Source organism: Triticum urartu, chromosome 1 (genome assembly GCF_003073215.2).
Source record: "Triticum urartu cultivar G1812 chromosome 1, Tu2.1, whole genome shotgun sequence".
Taxonomy (NCBI): domain Eukaryota; kingdom Viridiplantae; phylum Streptophyta; class Magnoliopsida; order Poales; family Poaceae; genus Triticum; species Triticum urartu.
In genome coordinates this window covers 438,089,722-438,110,909 of record NC_053022.1, presented here as the reverse complement: position 1 = coordinate 438,110,909, position 21,188 = coordinate 438,089,722, and positions in this window count along the sequence as shown.

Genomic DNA, 21,188 nt, shown 5'->3' with positions numbered 1-21,188 from the left:
AACTAATAAATTTTTGCAATAAGTATGTGAGTTCTTTATGACTAATGTTGAGTCCATGGATTATACGCACTCTCACCCTTCCACCATTGCTAGCCTCTCTAGTACCGCACAACTTTCGCCGGTACCTTAAACCCACCATATACCTTCCTCAAAACAGCCGCCGTACCTACCTATTATGGCATTTCCATAGCCATTCGAGATATATTGCCATGCAACTTTCCACCGTTCTGTTTATTATGACACGCTCCATCATTGTCATATTGCTATGCATGATCATGTAGTTGACATTGTATTTGTGGCAAAGCCACCGTTCATAATTCTTTCATACATGTCACTCATGAGTCATTGTACATCCCGGTACACCACCGGAGGCATTCATATAGAGTCATATTTTGTTCTAAGAATTGAGTTGTAAGTAAATAAAAGTGTGACGATCATCATTATTAGAGCATTGTCCCAGTGAGGAAAGGATGATGGAGACTATGATTCCCCCACAAGTCGGGATGAGACTCCGGACGAAAATAAATAAATAACAGAGGCCAAAGAATCCCAAATAAAAAAAGAGAAAATAGGCCATAAAAAAGAGAAGGCCCAAATAAAAAAATAAAAAAATGAGAGAAAAAGAGAGAAGGGGCGATGCTACTATCCTTTTACCACACTTGTGCTTCAAAGTAGCACCACGATCTTCATGATAGAGAGTTCCTATGTTGTCACTTTCATATACTAGTGGGAAATTTTCATTATATAACTTGGCTTGTATATTCCAATGACGGGCTTCCTCAAAATGCCCTAGGTCTTCATGAGCAAGCGAGTTGGATGCACACCCACTTAGTTCTTTTTGTTGAGCTTTCATATACTTATAGCTCTAGTGCATCCGTTGCATGGCAATCCCTACTCACTCACATTGATATCTATTGATGGGCATCTCCATAGCCTGTTGATACGCCTAGTTGATGTGAGACTATCTTCTCCTTTTTGTCTTCTCCACAACCACCCTTCTATTCCACATATAGTGCTATATCCATGGCTCACGCTCATACATTGCGTGAAGATTGAAAAAGTTTGAGAACATCAAAAGTATGAAACAATTGCTTGGCTTGTCATCGGGGTTGTGCATGATTTGAATACGTTGTGTGGTGAAGATGGAGCATAGCCAGACTATATGATTTTGTAGGGATAACTCTCTTTGGCCATGTTATTTTGAAGAGACATAATTGCTTAGTTAGTATGCTTGAAGTATTATTATTTTTATGTCAATATTAAACTTTTGTCTTGAATCTTATGGATCTGAACATTCATGCCAAAATTAAGAGAATTACTTAGAGAAATATGTTAGGTAGCATTCCACATCAAAAATTCTGTTTTTATCATTTACCTACTCGAGGACGAGCAGGAATTAAGCTTGGGGATGCTGATACGTCTCCAACGTATCTATAATTTTTGATTGTTCCATGCTATTATATTATCTGTTTTGGATGTTTATGGGCTTTATTATACAATTTTATATTATTTTTTGGGACTAACCTATTAACCCAGAGCCCAGAGCCAGTTTCTGTTTTTTCCTTGTTTTAGAGTATCGCAAAAAAGGAAAATCAAACGAAGTCCAATTGACCTAAAACTTCACGGAACTTATTTTTGGAACGAAAGAAACCCAGAAGACTTGGAGTGTACGTAAGGGAAGCAACGAGGAAGGCACGAGACAGGGGGGCGTGCCCACCCCCCTGGGCGTGCCCTCCACCCTCGTGGGGCCCTCGTGGCTCCCCTGATGTATTTCTTCCGCCTATATATATATATATCCATATACCCTAAAACTATCGGGGAGCACAATAGATCGGGAGATCCGTCGCCAGAAGCCTCCGTAGCCACCGAAAACCAATCTAGACCCGTTCCGGCACCCTGCCGGAGGGGGCAATCCCTCTCCGGTGGACATCTTCATCATCCCGGTGCTCTCCATGACGAGGAGGGAGTAGTTCTCCCTCAGGGCTGAGGGTATGTACCAGTAGCTATGTGTTTGATCTCTCTCTCTCTCTCGTGTTCTTGATTTGGCACGATCTTGATGTATCGCGAGCTTTGCTATTATAGTTGGATCTTATGTTTCTCCTCCCCCTCTACTCTCTTGTAATGGATTGAGTTTTCCCTTTGAAGTTATCTTATCGGATTGAGTCTTTAATGATTTGAGAACACTTGATGTATGTCTTGCCGTGCGTATCTGTGGTGACAATGGGATATCACGTGATTCACTTGATGTATGTTTTGGTGACCAACTTGCGGGTTCCGCCCATGAACTTATGCATAGGGGTTGGCACACGTTTTCGTCTTGACTCTCCGGTAGAAACTTTGGGGCACTCTTTGAGGTTCTATGTGTTTTGCGGTAGAAACTATGTGTTTGACCGTAGCGCTCCAACACAAGTCCGTTTCCTCCGTTTTGCGGTACGCCACACCCCCCGATCAACATGACCCCCGTTTCGATCGTAGGATGTCCGTTTTATCCGTTTTGCGGTACGCCAGACCCCTCCCGATGAACAGGATCCCGTTTCGAACGTGGTCGGTCGAACACAAGGCCGTTTCCTCCGTTCTACGGTGCGCCAGGCCTCGTTTCCATCGCCTGTTCCGTCCAAGCCCTCCCGATGAACACGACGCATTCTGTTGCCTCCCCATGAACACGACGCATTCCGTTGCCTCCCCATGAACACGACGACAATGCTATTTCTCCGTTCCGACCCAGCCATGTACACGAGCCCTGACCGTACGTATGCGCGAGTAGGATTTCGAGACCCCGCCCGTATGTACACATACGTGGCCGTATTTTCTTGCTTGCACCCTGGTCGTTGTACGTACGTGTAAATGCTACGTGCGCGCCTCTACTACGACACGTGCGCGCCTTTACATCGACCAGTATGTACGTACACATTCGCGACCAGAATGACAACGCTACGTACGCTTCGACCAGGTGGGTCCCGACTGTCAGGCACTTCCTTGCCTGCGAAGATGTAGCTGGTCGGTCCCAGCAGTTAAGGGGAGAATCGTTTTTTTGCCCGGACGCACTTCCTTGCGTGCGAAGATGTAGCTGGTGGGTCCCAGCAGTTAGGGGGAAACTTTTTTTTTTGCAAAATACGGTGGCTCGTCCGATGGGTCCCGCTGTCAGGTGGAGGAATAATTATTTTGCACGTAATAAGGAGGCACTTCGTTGCTACGGCCGTGGACCCAACTGTCAGCCTCTCCACGTGCAGTCCACGTCCGATGGAACCCGTTCGTTGACCATGTTGACCACGCCGCGCCGAGAGCACCAGGGCGGTGGACGACGGCGAGGCCTAGGAAAGGGACGACGCGGAGCCGAGGAAGACGTGGCAGTGGATGCCCACGCGTAGAGGAGTACGAGGGTTCACTGGTTCACTGCGGTGTGAGGCTGCCGTCGCCGTAGAATAACAGGGGGTGTGGGTGAGTAGAGGGATGGCCTGGCCAGTGGTGGGAGTAGTAGGGGGCGGTGAGGCCTCCGCCGCATCGCAGCCGGCCACGGGAGGCAGGAGCACGAGGCACGACCTGCGCTGGTTTGGGCGGCTGGAGCAAGAAGACCAGAGGTTGAAGAAGCACTACGGTCGTTGGATGGACATCATACGGTCACTGGAGCTAGAATCGTGCATATTGACTAAGTTGACAAAGCCCTCCGTCCCTGTCAACTTAGTAGGCCCACAAGTCAGCCTCCCACCAAGGTGAGTCCCAGCTAGCAGGGGGTATTCATTTTTTTGAGCGTAATAAGGAGGCACTTCCTTGCGTGTGAAGATATAGCTGGTGGGTCCGAGCTGTCAGCGGCGGTAACGTTTCTTTTGCGAAATACAGAGGCCCTTTGGGTGGGTCCCTGATGTCAGGTGGAGGAATCATTATTTTGCGCGTAATAAGGAGGCATTTCCTTGCGTGCGGCCATGGACCCAGCTGTCGGCCTCTCCACGTACAGTCCACTTCAGATGCATGTCGGTCGTTGACCACGTTGACCAGGCCGCGCCGAGAGCACCGGGGCGGTGGACGACGGCGAAGCCTAGGAAGGGAATGACACGGAGGCAGGGAAGACTCGGCAGTTGTTTCCTACGCGGAGGGGAGTACAACTGTACGAGGGTTTACTGGTTCGTCTGCCGTCGCCGGAGAATAACAGCAGGTGTGGGTGAGTAGAGGGATCGCTAGGCCAGCGATGGGAGTACGGTGGGGCGGTGAGGCCTGCGCGGCAGCAGAGCCGACCGCGGGGAGGAGGGAGCAGGCAGTCCCGCCGGCGCCTGTTTGAGCGGCTGGAGCAGGAAGAGCAGAAATTGAAGAAGCACGACGACCGTTGGATGGCCATCCAACAATCACTGCTTGTGCGTCAACCTTTTTTTAGGAAAGCCTCAAATCTGTGGAAAACAGCATACAACCCATCTGCCATTATTTCTAATAATTTACAGCCCATTTGCTAATTATTAATGTTTTTTTGGAGCCCATTTCTTTTTGTTAGCATTACAGCCCATATTGTGGCCACGGTTAAAAAATTATACGAAATTTTGCATATTTCGGTGCGGTCCGAACTGTTTTTAATCCCGAAATTTCGACCCACATTCAAACTGATTTAAAAAATAAATGTATATCAATATAAAATCCAACAAATTCTCCATGCATAAAAATTAATGTAATTTCAAATCTTGAAATGAAGAAAAGATATTTGAAACTAATTGCCGGTTTGAAGTGTTTTAAAAATGTACATCCCATTTCTCATTACTGATGGGCCATTTTCTCGGCCAGCCGAATGAAAGCTCTCCTCGTCTTGAAAGATTTGCAGCCCAACAGGCCTGACAAAGCGACTTACTTGGCAAATCACAAAAAAACTGGGCTGTGGCCGTGGACCCAGCTGTCAGCCTCTCCACGTACAGTACTCTTCCGATGGAATGTCATTGACCACGTTGACCATGCCGCGCCGAGAGCACCAAGGCAGTGGACGACGGCGAGTCCTAGGAAGGGAACGACGCGGGGACGGGGAAGACGCGTCAGTGGATGCCCACGCGGAGAGGAGTACGAGGGTTCACTGGTTCGGCTGCGGTGTGAGGCTGCCGTCGCCGCAGGGCCTGGATAGCGGTGGGAGTAGTAGGGGGTGTTGAGGCCTCATCGGCAGCACAGCCGGCCACTGGAGGCAGGAGCAGGCGGTCTCCCCGGCGCTGGTTTGAGCGGCTGGTGCAAGAAGAGCAGCGATTGAAGAAGCAGCAGGACCGTTCGATTCAAATCCAACGGTTACTGCTGCTAGAATCGTTTGTTGACTAAGTTGACAAGCCCTGCGTACGCGTCAACTTAGTAGGCCCACAGGCCAGCCTCCCAATTGGTGCGCCCCAGATGTCAATGGGAGGAATCATTTTTTCGCGTAATAAGGAGGCAGTTGATTGCGTGCGGCCAGGCCAGCGGAGGGAGTAGGGTGGGCCGGGGAAGCCTGCGCGGCATCATAGCGGGCCACAAGAGGAGGAAGCAAGCAGTCCTGCCGACGCTAGTTTAGGCGGCTGGAGCAGGAAGATCAGAGATTGAAGAAGCACGTCGGAATCTATGGTGTGTACAACCCATTTGCTATTATTTTTATAATTTTTACTCATTTTCTAATTCATATGGAATTTATTGCAGCCCGTTTTCCATTTTTAGAATTGCTGACCATTTACTGGTCAGTACCAGGCTCAAAAAATTAACTAAATATGTGGGAAATTTTGAAAATTCGCAAATTTTTGCCGGGGAACGAAATATTCTTAATCCAAAAATTATTAGCCATACTAAAACAAATTTAAAAATAAATTAGTACTATGTCATGTTAAATCCAATGAAATACGTATAAGATATCAGTGAAGAACAAAAAACAAAAAAAGAAACTTATATCCCATTTGCTATAAATTTTTTGGAATTTTCAACCCCTTTTGATATTACTTTTAACAGACATTGACCATACGCTTAAGCCAGGACGGAATGCATCCCTCCTCGTCTTGAAAGATTTGCAGCCCAATAATTCGGAGAAAACAAATAGGCCTAGCTTGGGTATTCTTCAAAAAGAAATACTGGGCTACCTATTTTCCCAAAGAACTGGTGCATGAGCATTTAGCTTTATTTATTTACTTATTTATGTTTAGGGGACCATGAGCATGTACCTGGGCCGGATTCATGTGAGAGGCTCCCTTGTAGTTAATTATGGGCTTCTCTATTGGGCCTTCATCAGTGGGCTGCATGTTATCAACAAGTGGAAAATGTGTTCCGAGTTTCAAAAAAAATGTGTTCCATACGATAAACAGTATGCGCTACGTACGGTACGGGGCACTAAAGGATCGAACCGTGCAACGACTTCCAAAACATTGTGTTTGTCGTTCTAACAACACATTTATTCAACCAACAGATAGAATATACTACTGATTGTACATTGAAAACAGCAGCAGCAGCAACCAGGGCTGGGGGTGCAACAGAAGCAGTAAGCATGCCAGAGAGTGAAGACGCAGCTCTCTCTTCCAAACCAAACATCAGCCATCATTACAAAAGGGCTACCAAAAAAGAACAAGTGTATGCATCAAACTAAATAAAGATCCTACTACACCAAGCACTACAAAAAAAAGACACATCCGTGACATTTTGGGTCGAACAAATTTTTTTCTATCATACATATGACACTTCTATGACGATAATTGTGACAAAACCCGGTATCATCATATATGTGGTGGGCTCCTACTTCTATGACAAAAAATCATGACAGAAAAATGGGCTTTTCGTCCTGGGCGGGCCGGAGACGCAGCTGCATGACATTCTTTGGGCCGTCCATGATGGAAAAAACCGTGGTAGAAGCGAGGGGGAGGAAAATTTCGGGGAGTTCCGGTTACGGTGGGAGGTTGGGGGCCGAGCGATGCGCGTTTCTCTCGTACACGTATGCGTGTGTGTGCGAGGCATTGGCTCTAACTAAACCCGAGCGAGGCGTTGGGCTCTAACTGAACCCGAGCGATTGCACTGCAGGCTACGCTTTACTGAACCCGAGCGATCGATCGATGGCTGTTAACTGAACCCGATCGAGCGATTCCTTGGCTACCGCTGCTAACTGAAGCCGATCAATGGGATGAACAGTGAGCGTTCCGGGGGGGGGGGGGGGGGGTGAACGGGGGGGGGGGGGGGGGTTGGATGAACAGTGAGCGGTGGCGTTGCCTCTGGATGAACAGGACCCCGTGGTGTGGTGGAGGGCTGGATGAACAGTAGACGGTGGAGGGGTGCCCGTGGAGGGGTGGATGAACAGGACCCCGCGGTGTGGAGGGCAGGATGAACAGTAGACGGTGGAGGGGTGCCCGTGGAGGGGTGGTTGAATAGGACCCCGTGGTGTGGAGGGCTGGATGAAAAGTAGACGGTGGAGGGGTGGTTGAACAGTAGCCGGTGGAGTAGCGCGCGGTGGAGGATGGATGAACAGGAGCCTGTGGAGGCTGGAGGAGGTCGACGGTGGATGAACAGTAGCTCGTGGAGGCTGGAGGGGGTCGACGGTGGAGATGAACAGTATCCCGTGGAGTCCCGTTTTGCGGTACGCCACACCCCTCCTGATGAACAGGTCCCCCGTTTCGACCGTAGCGCTCCAACACAAGTCCGTTTCCTCCGTTTTGCGGTACGCCACACCCCTACCGATCAATAGGACCCCCGTTTCGACCGTAGGAGGTCCGTTTCCTCCGTTTTGCGGTACGCCACACCCCTCCCAATCAACAGGACCCCGTTTCGACCGTAGGAGGTCCGTTTCCTCCGTTTTGCGGTACGCCACACCCCTCCCGATCAACAGGACCCCCGTTTCGACCATAGGAGGTCTATTTCCTCCGTTGTGCGGTACGCCAGGCCTCGTTTCCACCGCCTCTTCTGTCCAAGCCCTCCCGATGAACACGACCACGCATTCCATTCTGACCCATGAACACGACGACGACACTGTTTCTCCGTTCCAACACAGCCATGTACACGAGCCCTCGTCGTATGCATGCGCGAGTAGGCGCTCGAGACCCCGCCCGTATGTACACATACGTGGCCGTATTTTCTTTCTTGCACCCTGGCCGCTATACGTACGTGTACATGCTACGTGCGCGCCTCTACTATGACACGTGCGCGCCTCTACTATGACACGTGCGCGCCTCTACTATGACACGTGCGTGCCTCTACATCGACCGGTATGTACGTACACGTTCGCGACCAGAATGTCAACGCTACGTACGCTTCGACCAGGTGGGTCCCGATTGTCAGGCACTTCCTTGCCTGTGAAGATGTAGCTGGTGGGTCCCAACAGTCAGGGGGTGAATCATTTTTTTGCCCGGACACACTTCCTTGCGTGCGAAGATGTAGCTGGTGGGTCCCAACAGTGAGGGGGCTGGTGGGTCCCAGCAGTCAGGGGGGCGAATCGTTTTGATTTTTTTTGCCTGGAAGCACTTCCTTGCGTGCGAAGATGTAGCTGGTGGGTCCCAGCAGTCAGGGGGGCGAATCGTTTTTTTGCCCGGACGCACTTCCTTGCGTGCGAAGGTGTAGCTGGTGGGTCCCAGCAGTCAGGGGGAAACGCTTTTTTCGCGAAATACGATGGCCTGTCCGGTGGGTCCCTGCTGTCAGGTGGAGGAATCATTATTTTCCGCGTAATAAGGAGGCACTTCCTTGCTGCCGCCGTGGACCCAGCTGTCAGCCTCTCCACGTACAGTCCACGTCCGATGGAAGTCGTTCCTTGACCACGTTGACCACGCCGCACCGAGAGCACCAGGGCGGTGGACGACGGCGAGGCCTAGGAAGGGGACGACGGGGAGCCGGGGAAGACGCGGCAGTGGAAGGCCCCGTGCGCGCGGAGAGGAGTACGAGGGTTCACTGGTTCGGCTGCGGTGTGAGGCTGCCGTCGCCGCAGGGCCTGGCCAGCGGTGGGAATAGTAGGGGGCGGTGAGGCCTCCGCGGCAGCACAGCCGGCCATGGGAGGCAGGAGCATGTGGCACGACCGACGCTCGTTTGGGCGGCTGGAGCAAGAAGACCAGAGGTTGAAGAAGCACTACAGCCGTTGGATGGACATTGTACGGTCAATGGAGCTAGAATCGTTCATATTCACTAAGTTGACAAAGCCCTTCGTCCCCGTCAACTTAGTAGGCCCACAAGTCAGCCTCCCACCAAGGTGGGTCCCAGCTAGCTGGGGGAGTATTCATTTTTTTGTGCGTAATAAGGAGGCACTTCCGGTGGGTCCGAGCTGACAGCGGGGGGAACGTTTTTTTCGCGAAATACGGTGGCCCGTCCGGTGGGTCCCAGCAGTCAGGGGGAAACGATTTTTTTCGCAAAATACTGGTGGCCCATCCGGTGGGTCCCTGCTGTCAGGTGGAGGAATAATTATTTTGCACGTAATAAGGAGGCACTTCCTTGCTGCGCCCGTGGACCCAGCTGTCAGCCTCTCCACGTACAGTCCACGTCCGATGGAAGCCGTTCCTTGACCACGTTGACCACGCCGCACCGAGCGCACCAGGGCGATAGACAACGGCAAGGCCTAGGAAGGGGACGAAGCGGAGCCGGGGAATACGCGGCAGTGGATGCCCACGCGTAGAGGAGTACGAGGGCACTGGTTCGCTGTGGTGTGAGGCTGCCGTCTCCGCAGAGTAACAGGGGGTGTGGGTGAGTAGAGGGATGGCCTGGCCAGCGGTGGGAGTAGTAGGGGGCGGTGAGGCCTCCGCCGCATCGCAGCCGGCCATGGGAGGCAGGAGCACGAGGCACGACCGGCGCTGGTTTGGGCGGCTGGAGCAAGAAGACCAGAGGTTGAAGAAGCACTACGGCCGTTGGATGGACATCGTACGGTCACTGGAGCTAGAATAATGCATTATTGACTAAGTTGACAAAGCCCTCCGTCCCCGTCAACTTAGTAGGACCACAAGTCAGCCTGCCACTATACTGGGTCCCAGCTAACAGGGGGAGTATTCATTTTTTGTGCGTAATAAGGAGGCACTTCCTTGCGTGCGAAATATAGCTGGTGGGTCCGAGTTGACAGCGGCGGTAATGTTTTTTCGCGAAATACAGAGGCCCTTTTGGTGGGTCCCTGATGTCAGGTGGAGGAATCATTATTTTGCGCGTAATAAGGAGGCATTTCCTTGCGTGCGGCCATGGACCCAACTGTCGGCCTCTCCACGTACAATCCACTTTAGATGCATGTCGGTCGTTGACCATGTTGACCAGGCCGCGCCGAGAGCACCAGGGCGGTGGACGACGGTGAGGCCTAGGAAGGGAACGACACGGAGGCAGGGAAGACTCGGCAGTTGTTTCCCACGCGGAGGGGAGTACGACTTTACGAGGGTTTACTGGTTCGTCTGCCGTCGCCGGAGAATAACAGCAGGTGTGGGTGAGTAGAGGGATGGCTAGGCCAGCGATGGGAGTACGGTGGGGCGGTGAGGCCTGCGCGGCAGCAAAGGCGGCCGCGGGGAGGAGGGAGCAGGCAGTCGCGCCGGTGCCTGTTTGAGCGGCTGGAGCAGGAAGAGCAGAGATTGAAGAAGCACGTCGGCCGTTGGATGGACATCCAACAGTCACTGCTTGTGCGTCAACCTTTTTTTCAGGAAAGCTTCAAATCTGTGGAAAATAGCATACAACCCATCTGCCATTATTTCTAATAATTTTCAGCCCATTTGCTAATTCTTAAGGTTTTTTGGAGCCCATATTCTTTTTGTTAGCATTACAGCCCAAATTGTGGCCACGGTTAAAAAATTATACGAAATTTTGCATATTTCGGTGCGGTCCGAACTATTTTTAATCCCGAAATTTCGACTCACATTCAAACTGATTTTAAAAATAAATGTATATCAATATAAAATCCAACAAATTCTCCATGCATAAAAATTAATGTAATTTAAAATCTTGAAATGAAAAAAAAGATATGTGAAACCAATTGCCGGTTTTATGTGTTTTAAAAATGTATAGCCCATTTCTCATTACTGATGGGCCATTTTCTCGGCCAGCCGAATGAAAGCTCTCCTCGTCTTGAAAGATTTGCAGCCCAACAGGCCTGACAAAGAGACTTGGCAAATCACAAAAAAACTGGGCTGTGGCCGTGGACCTAGCTGTCAGCCTCTCCACGTACAGTACTCTTCCGATGGAAGTCATTCCTTGACCACGTTGACCACGCCGCGCGGAGAGCACCACGGCGGTGGACGACGGCGAGGCCTAGGAAGGGGACAACGCGGAGCCGGGGAAGACGCGGCAGTGGAAGCCCGCGCGGAGAGGAGTACGAGGGTTCACTGGTTCGGCTGCAGTGTGAGGCTGCCGTCGCCGCAGGGCCTGGCCAGCGGTGGGAATAGTAGGGGGCAGTGAGGCCTCCACAGCAGCACAGCCGGCCACGGGAGGCAGGAGCATGCGGCACGACCGGCGCTGCTTTGGGCGGCTGGAGCAAGGAGACCAGAGGTTGAAGAAGCACTATGCCCGTTGGATGGACATCGTATGGTCACTGGAGCTATAATCGTTCATATTGACTAAGTTGACAAAGCCCTCCGTCCCCGTCAGCTTTGTTGGCCCACAAGTCATCCTCCCACTATGGTGGGTCCCAGCTAGCAGGGGGTATTCATTTTTTTGTGCGTAATAAGGAGGCACTTCCTTGCGTGCGAAGATATAGCTTGTGGGTCCGACATGTCAGTGGGGGGAACATTTTTTTCACGAAATACAGAGGCCCTTCTGGTGGGTCCCAGCTGTCAGGTCCTCGCAAAAAAGGGAAAGAAAATCAAAGACTTGGGAAGGCGTACAGAACAAGCTAGTGTACCAGTAAAGAGACGTTGCCGAGTTTTAGAAAAAAGAAAGACACGCTCCTGTAGCTGGTTCGAATCCAAACCTAGAGTATGACTATATATGGTGCTATGCTACTCTGCAAGTAATGAAACTGACATATCCAATGTTCACTTCTCCTCTTCTCTACTTACTCTGCCTAGTATCAGAAGCTCTGGCCGCAGCAACCATGTCCGCTGGCTGCTCGTCCACCTGCTCTTCAGCAGGCAACAACCAGATATGTGCCAAGTCGCAACCCGTACCATCGCCTGTGGGTCTCATCACACCCTCACCGGCACGCGCACCGCAGCCGATTGCTCATCGCAACCCGCTGCCGTTGGTGTGGTGCCACTGCTGCAAATCATGCAGAGTCATCCGTCGCGTCTCAACCACAATCCGCAACCCTGGACGAGTCTTCTACAAATGCCCGAATCATGGGGTAATAATATGTTTAAGTGTTGTTCTGCTGCTTTCAGTTGCTGATTTTTTTAATAGTTTGGTTGATGATCTAGCAATTTGATTCGTGCAGAAAAGGGAAGATTCGTGTGATTTGTATTTCTGGGAAGTTGCTGATGTGGGGGAATGCAACTACGCTGATTATTTGATTAGCCGAGGAATCCCAATACCAGCAGGTTGGGGTGTTGGACAAGTAACTGAAGGAATGGCAGAAGAGGAAAATGCAGAGCAGAAGGTTAAAGATGCAGTTCCTCTGATCATGGCCAAGCAACAGCTGTTGAATGGCCTTGATAGCAATGAGGAGATGAAAGAGCTTGTGAAGATAATGGGCAAAATCGATGTGCTCTATAGGATGATTGTCTCTTTATTTGCAGTGTATGTAGCACTCGTGATGTATTTAGTGGCTACGACATGAGCACTTTGCTGAAACTAGTAATGAATGAAACCTGTGTAGCAGGCTGGGCGTAGTGTTTTGAACATCTAATGATTTCTATTAACGGAAATCAGGGGGTATCGCCTTTTGCTGATATAAATAAATAAATAGCAGAGGCCCTGTCGGGTCAGCTTTGTTCGCATTCGAAGACATCGAGCAAATTGCAGTCCAACAGCAAACTATGTCATCAAATTCAAGTTTCGCAGCCAAATATGAGTACAACTAAACAACAATGTCATCATGTTTTAGTTTTCATACAATCACCAAACACAAATCAGCATACATAACAAGTGATGTTCTCACAGCAAAATACTAAACAACATGTTCATCAGGTTTCAGTTGTCATAGAAAACACAATTTCACATAGTAGATAAAAAACGTCTTTTGACAGGAAAATACGACAAAAGCAATGTAATCATCATCCGCAGCAGCTGCGTCAACATCTTCGCCATGTGTATCAGTCTGAATCGTAATTCCCCACGGTGTCATCTTCTTCTTCGTCCTCAACGTCCTCGAATGTTGGCTTCTTCTTGATCAACTCTTGTATGTCCACAACATGATAGGCAATCTTTTCGCCGGCGTCATTGACGTGATGGTTCTCAAAGATATTAGGAACATCTATGTTATCTTGTACATCAGGAGCAGTGTAAGCATCATCTTGTTGTGCAACTTCATTAAACGAATTCCTCTGCTCAAACCTTTGCAATACTCTCCAGTCATCGCTACGTGTAAATGTGTCTTCCAAGAAAAATATCTGTGTTGCTTGATTTGCCAAAATAAAAAGCTCGTTGGTCTGGTACGCCGCCTTGACATTGATGGATTTGAAATAATCATCAGCTCTGGGTTTTACGATCCTGGAAACAGGTTATACCAACGACAACAGAACAGAACCACGCACAGATGATCCTCGAAACTGGAGATATACTGCAACTGAACAATGTCTGTTATGTTAGCATACATTTCAGTTGTCTCTTTGTCATACGTATCCGTGCTCATGATGGCACTGTTTTGTGTCTTCCTGCCTTCGTCTCGTGCAAGGGTGTTGTAGCGCACATCTCCAACAACGCAAGATTCATAATGTCTTACCCGAGTACCAGGACCCATTGCTAGTGAGTAAAGGGCATCATCAACTACCTTCCCATCCTCCTGCATCTTCTTAACCTATGGTTAGAAAATAGACAAGCTGATCATCTTATGTACTCAATATATTAAAAAAACTGACAGTGCACTTCAAAAGCTTACATGGTTCTTGAACCATTTTGCAAATCCTGCCATAACCAGTTTGTCAATGTTTCTTGGATTTTGCGGTAGTAACTCCTCTTTGTAGATGCTGCACAACATAGTGATCGCGTCAAACATGTAAATATATAAGAATGTGTTGCAAGTTTGGTAGATTACGATGTATAAGCTGCAATACTGCACTTACTTGATATAAGGTAGTATCTAAGGACAGTTATTCAACACATACCAAACCATTTTGTCCAAATCTTTAGGTTTGTCCTCTTGTTGACTCTTCCCTGTAACTCGAACAGAATAATCGAAAACATTGAACCCGAGATTGTCTTCACCCACCTCTTTGCTAAGCTGATCAGCTGTTTCAATGTATTTTGAGCAGAATGTCAACACTTCTGTAGCAATGTAGGCCTCTGCAATGGAACCCTCGGGTCTAGCTCTGCTCCTAACATAGCCCTTGAAAGTGCCTAGCCGCCTTTCAATAGGGTACATCCAGCCATACTGTACTGGACCTCTAAGTAGTGCCTCATCAGGTAGATGAACAGCCAAATGCACTATCACATCAAAGAAGGCTGGAGGATATATCTTCTCAAGGTCGCATAGGATAGTTGGTATCTTGTCTCTAATACGCTCCAAAGCATCTATCCTGATATTCCTACTGCAGAGTTCCCTGAAGAATTGCCCCAACTCTGCAACTGCTCTGTATAAGTCAGGGCGGCCCAATCCTCTAAGGATAACAGGTAAAACCCTTTGAAGTAGGACGTGGCAGTCATGAGTTTTCAACCCTTGTACCTTGTTTCCATCTGCACTGACTCTCCTTTCAGGGTTGGAAGCAAATCCATGTGGGAATCTCACACGTGACAGGACCTCGCAGAATTCTTTTCTTTTTACCTTGTCCAAGACGTACACAACTGGTGCCATATCCCGTGGTTTACCTTCATCTTGCACCTCAAATCCTGTCTGATACCCAGGTGTGTCAAATCAATCCTAGATTTTAAGGTATCTTTCGTCTTGCCTTCAATATTAAGAAGTGTGACGATAATGCTGTCACATTTATTTTTCTCGATGTGCATCACATCAAGATTATGCCGCAGATCCAAATCTTTCCAATACTCCAAGTCCCACAAAGTGGACCTGCGGGTAAACAATAATCTCTCTTCTGCCCTGCCACGCTTCCTTTTCCTGCTACCATTATCAGGATGGTTTCCTGGTGTAATATGCCTGACCTTCTCTAATTACACTTGCAACTCATCGGCAGTGAGCCTCTTTGGCGCATCACGGTTTTCATGCTTTGCATTGAACACATGTCTTCGGTATTTTCTAGGAAGCGGCTTGTCCTTGGCAAGGAAACGACGGTGTCCAATGTAACAGATCTTGCTAAGTATTGTGTATGACAGCGGATTCCTGTCACAACGAACATATGCATTGTAACCATGTGTCGTTCGCCCTGACATAGTGCCCAAAGCCGGATAATCATGGATGCACCAAATTATAACAGCACGCACAAAGAAATCAGCTGGTGGGCTGCTATATAGGTCTCGAGTGAGAACACCCTTCCATAGCTGTTGAAGTTCCTCCACAAGGGGCTCCATGAACAAATCAAAATCCTTTCCAGGACTTTTTGGACCTGGGATGAGCAAGGCCATCATGTAGTTTGATTCTTTGGTGCAGACATTTGGAGGCATGTTGTAAGGGATAACAAGCACTGGCCACATGCTATATGTGGCGCTCTGGTGGCCAAATGGGTTAAATCCATCTGAAGCTAAGCCAAGTCTAATGTTTCTCGGGTCAGCAGCAAACTCTTTGTGTTTATCATTGAAGCTTTTCCACTCACTACCATGAGATGGATGGCTCATTACATTCTGATCTCTGTACTCCTGGTTCCTAGAATGCCACAGTATATCCTCTCTTGTTTCAGCATCATGAAACAACCTCTGCAATCTTGGTGTAATTGGAAAATGTCTCAGAACATTATGAGGAATCCTCTTCACAGCATCGCCATCTTTCCATCTTGATGATTTGCATTTCGGGCATTCACTTAAGTTGGCATAATCCTTCCGGAACAGAACACAATTATTCTTACAAACATGGATCATATCATATCCAATTCCAACTGCACGAAGGAAATTCTTCATTTTACTGTAGGTGTGTGGCAGCTCAGACGCATCTGGGAAAGATTTGCGGAAAGCAGCCAACATCGCATCAAATGATTTGTTGGTCATCCGCTCAGATGTCTTCACCTGAAGAAAGGTGACCATAGCTGAGAATACTGACAGCTTATTTCCTGGGGTGACAGCAACGTTGCATTGTTCCAACATGCGGGCCCACCGTTTTTCTTCTGCAGGTGAAAGTTCACGGAATGCACGAGCATTTCGTAGCATTGTTTCAATGTTGGTCAAACTCACTGGCTCCGCCACCACCACCTCCTCCTCCTCTTCCACCTGAGCATCAGGCAGATCAAGATGGTGATCTGCTGCTTCCACGTAGTCAATAACATTGACGTTCACAGCTTCACCATGATGAACCCACCTAGTATATGTGACCGACATCCCATACAAGTGTAGATGATTTTGCACAGTTGACTGGGGTCTTGTAACTAAATTCATACAACTGCTACACGGGCAGAGCACATCTGATTTCGGACCACCGTACTCAGCTCTGATAAAGTTCATGAAGTTTTCAACCCCCTCGACATATGCAGCGGAGAATCTTCGAGCAGAAGTTATACAAGTCCTGTCCATCTGTTAGACATACAAATTAGTTCTTCTACTAGATATTACAGGAAAAACATATATGCTTTTTTATGAAGTCCAGAAAAAATACCTAGGTCGATGTCTAAAGCTATGGCAAGATATTTGGACGAGCAGATCTAAGTAACGAAATATATGTAAAGCTAATTCAGCAAACAGATTTGAGTGCCAAATTATGGCAGGCTGTTTCAGCAGTCAATGAGGCCGAGCACACAGCCATCGAACTATCGAAGGCCATCACAGCAACAAAGTCGAGTATAAAACGGTGTAGAGCTATTTCACCTAACAGATTGGCTACTAGACCATGGCAATCTACGTCACAATAAATATATGGCAGGATATTTTAGCAACTAATCGGCCTTGGCATGCCATCTCAGCTAAGCAGATTGAGTGCAGAACAGGGCAAGGAAGCTTCTTAAGCAGAGCATATTGACAGTAAACTACTTCGGCAAACAGTGAGATTAACAACGTCTATCAGCTAACATTCAGCGCTACACCGACATGAACGGGGCCTCAGTCTAGATTGCGCGTACCGTGGGAGAAGCTGACTGTCGTGCGTCTCCACATGAACGTCGCCAGCGGTGGCGGCGCTGACCGCCGTGAGCCTCCACAAGAACGTAGCCAGAGGTGGCGGCGCAGCTAGAGGACAGCAGTCTACGAGAGCGTACTGTGGGAGCGAGAGGATCGCCGAACCGCGGCGCTGACATATTGGCGCGGCGGGGAGGGCGGCTTTGACGGAGCGAATGGGAGTGGAGGGGAGGAGGGGTTTGGGGAATATTATTGGCTAGTTGGCCGAAGGGCGGTTGAATCGGATTTGGGGGGAATTTTTGGGTGGGAGGATTTTCACGCGGTGAGCGGGGGGAGTTTGGCACATGGTCGGTTTCTCCAAGTGCAGTCCCACGTGTCAGTGAAGAGGCAAGCCGAAGCGCGTTCCGTTTACGTGAGCCATGCGCAGGACCGAACGTGTGTGGGGTGCAATGCGACCGCGACAGGAGTGATGTGAGTGTACCACATTTTTTCCTTTTAAACTAGGTGCTTCGCCCCCACAAAAAAAATCTGTTGCTTCGCGTGATCCATCGATACTACTACTAGTAATCCGGTAATCCCGACTAAAACGGCGCGGCCGGGTCTTTTCCCGCGCGATATGCTGGGAGGTTGGCTTAGTTGGGTTTTTTAGGACGAGTAATGCTACACCTACGTAATCCTAGTTACGTAATTAACGTAATGTGAAACGTGTGAGCTGTTGATTGTAGATTGGGGGGAGGGAGGGGCCCACCACCATGAAAATCAGGGGAGGAGAGAGAGAGGCAATTTACGTTAACCCTTTCGTAAGTTCCCGTAGATGTAGAAAGATGTGTTCGATCCTGCAATATAGGCCGTCCGATCTATATCTAACGGATAGGAAGGAAACTATGACAATTTACCCGCACTCCTCTCCACATTTTCAGATAAGGCTTTCCCTCGTTCATCCTTTTCTCCCACAAGATCTTGATCTTCCGTGCAACGCACAGGCATCTTGCTAGTACTCCTACAATATGTATATTATTGTGAAAGTTCATATACACCGGCCGAGATTAATGCAAACACAGCAGATTTTCATTACATTTCGAACTTTTATAGGACAAAAAATAATAAAATAAACCCGACCCTAAACCTATTCTACGGTGGCGACCGACGTCCTCCATCTGTGATCTCCATGTACGGGGGTGGGGTTCAAGACCCGTGAAGTGAAGGTGCGGTCTCCGGCGAGGAAAAGTAGAACACGGGAGACGGACCGGCCAGTTGGCACACCATGCCCTGCCGCCTCCCATGCCCTACTCATCCTCGGAGGAGTCCCCGACCTCGGTGGTGCCGGACGTTGGACGGCGGCAAGTAGGACGCGTGGCTGACGGTGCTCCCGTCATCAGCCGCCAGCGTGGCCACCGCTTGTGCGGCGACTTCAGCGAGGGCGGCGACCTCGAGCTCCATCCCCGAAGACAAGCTCTCCCATAGAGCGTTCGTGCTTGCGGTCATGGCGGATGTGGTTCTAGGTAGGAGGACGATGCGCTATGGTGTGGAGGTTAGCTGGGCGTTGCCACTTTAAGTAGCGCATTTCGGTGAGGCCAAGCGTCCGGGTGCGTCATTAAGTCGCCGGAGTTGTTCCTCGGGCACCGAGCCTCTTAATGACGACATACGAATGGACGGCATGAATGCGGGCAGCTAGCGCCGGCTGGGGACACACTGCGCGACGACGCGAGGGACGAGGGTTTTGGTGTGCCAGGGTAGTCAGCTGCGGTCGTGGCAACGTTGGAGATGCCCTTTGCTCACATGCGATCCCCGCATGTCATTGAAAAAGCAAGATGACCCGGCATGGTCTCAGGTCCAGAGGATGCAGTTGGCCACGCTACACCACTCCGCGGACGCGTTGCGGCGCCCCGTGCATCCTCGACGAGCCGGGTGTTGGGGTGTGTTTGGATTGTGGCCAAAGTGCACCTTGCCAAAATTTTGGTCATGACCAAAAGATTGGTCTTTGTTTGGATGGTTGCCATTTTTTTGGCATGCCAATGAACTCTAGCCAACTCTAGTTCATTTTTCTTGCCAATGTCGGCAAAATCATGGGCAACCAATACCTCAACCAAAATTTTGGTCATGACCCAAAGATTGGTCTTTGTTTGGATGGTTGCCATTTCTTTGGCATGCCAATGAACTCTAGCCAACTCAAGTTCATTTTTCTTTCCAATGTCGGCCAAATCATGGGCAACCAATACCTCAACCAAAATTTTGGCTACCCAATGCTTTGATGGGGCAACCTTGGGCACAAACCAAACATACCGTTGGTCGTGCCACAGCACTAACGCCACCCTCGGCAAACTGAAACCGACCGTGTCTAGCAACGATATGAGCGTGTCGCTCACTGCGGTCGCCATGTCTAGAGGCGGTGCTGGAGCTGTGCCCCGATGTTGGCCCCAACGACCCACATGAACGGTTGTCGATGGTGAGGAGGTCATGGGCCAGCTCCTCCATTGGACTAGTCTACGCTACATCGTCCCGACGGGTGTGCCCCACATGTCTGTTTCCCTATTTTCCCAGCCATATTCGAGCGTCAGTGCTCCGTGTTGCGCATTAGGCCTTTCACTATGTAGGCCAAGCGAGACAACTTATTGTTTATTTGATCCTTTCAAGTATAATCATGTGGCGTTTGCTTATTTCTCATTCCTCTCCAACCCTCTTCTCCATCGATCATGTCGCCCTCCAGTCGAGTCCATCCTCCCGCATGCCTCATTTGAACATTCCACCGAGTATCATTCGCATGTACCCACCGTAGTACTCTTTCAATAGATCTCCGGACCCCGAGATGAAATCGAGAGGGAATGAGTGGGGGCACGTGATACCTAAGGCGGATTCAAAATTTTGAACCGGTGATCATAGCATCCGCAAATCATATATAAAGGGTATTCAATGTTCGTTTCGTTTTTGAACGTACAATATACTCCCTCCTATCCTTTCTACTCCCTCCTTCTATCTATATTGGGCCTAATGCATTTTTCAAGACCGCCTTTGACTATTGACAAGATTAATAGTACATGACATGTATAATGCGAAAATTATATCATTGGAAGCTCCTTTCACATACGAATTTGATGGTATGCTTTATTTAAGTTGCATGTCATATATTATTGCTCTACCTTTTGGTCAAAGTTAGCCTCGAAAACGCATTAGGCCCTATACAGATGGAAGGAGGGAGTAGTTTACATATAAGTTTTTTGTGTAGTCAAAGTATATCTACTTTGATAAAAAAAGGTATCAACATTCAACAACGCCCAATCAATATTGTTAGATTCGTACGTACTCCTAGATTTGTACTCGAGATGGTTTCCAATTTGACTATTGACAAGATTAATAGTACATGAGATGTATAATGTGTAAATTATATCATTGGAAACTCCTTTCACATACGAATTTGACCGTATGCTTTGTGTAAGTTGCATTTCATATATTATTACTCTAACATTTGGTCAAAGTTAGCCTCGAAAAACGCCTTAGACCCTGTATGCTTTGTGTAAGTTGCATGTCATATATTATTACTCTAACATTTGTGTAAGTTGCATGTCATATATTATTACTCTAACATTTGGTCAAAGTAGTATAGTGGAAGTGGATCCTCTGACGTAGGTATCCCTGCATTACCCTCCCTTTCGGTCACTTACTGGCGGACCCCATGCTTGCTAGGCCCCGCATGTCAGTTACTCAATGGGTTCGGCCACGTCAGGGGATCCTCATCCGTAGTAATACTCCCTCTATTTTTATTTACTCCGCATAAAACAGAGGGAGTGGTGGTATAATAAATGATGCGGGCGGGGGAGGGGGAGGGACGTCGGTTTGCTCTCAACTGCGGTCCCACAAGCGAGCGAACGCAAGACGAAGCATGTTCCATTCGGTGGGCGACATGGAGGGTCCAGCGTGCCGGGCTGCAACGCGAACGCGACAAGAGTGATGTACAGTCAAAGCCGATTGACCGGTCGTCACCGGAACCACTATTCACACTAGAACCTTCGCTGCTCGGCCTACGCCAGCCACTGCCCTAAAACCACACC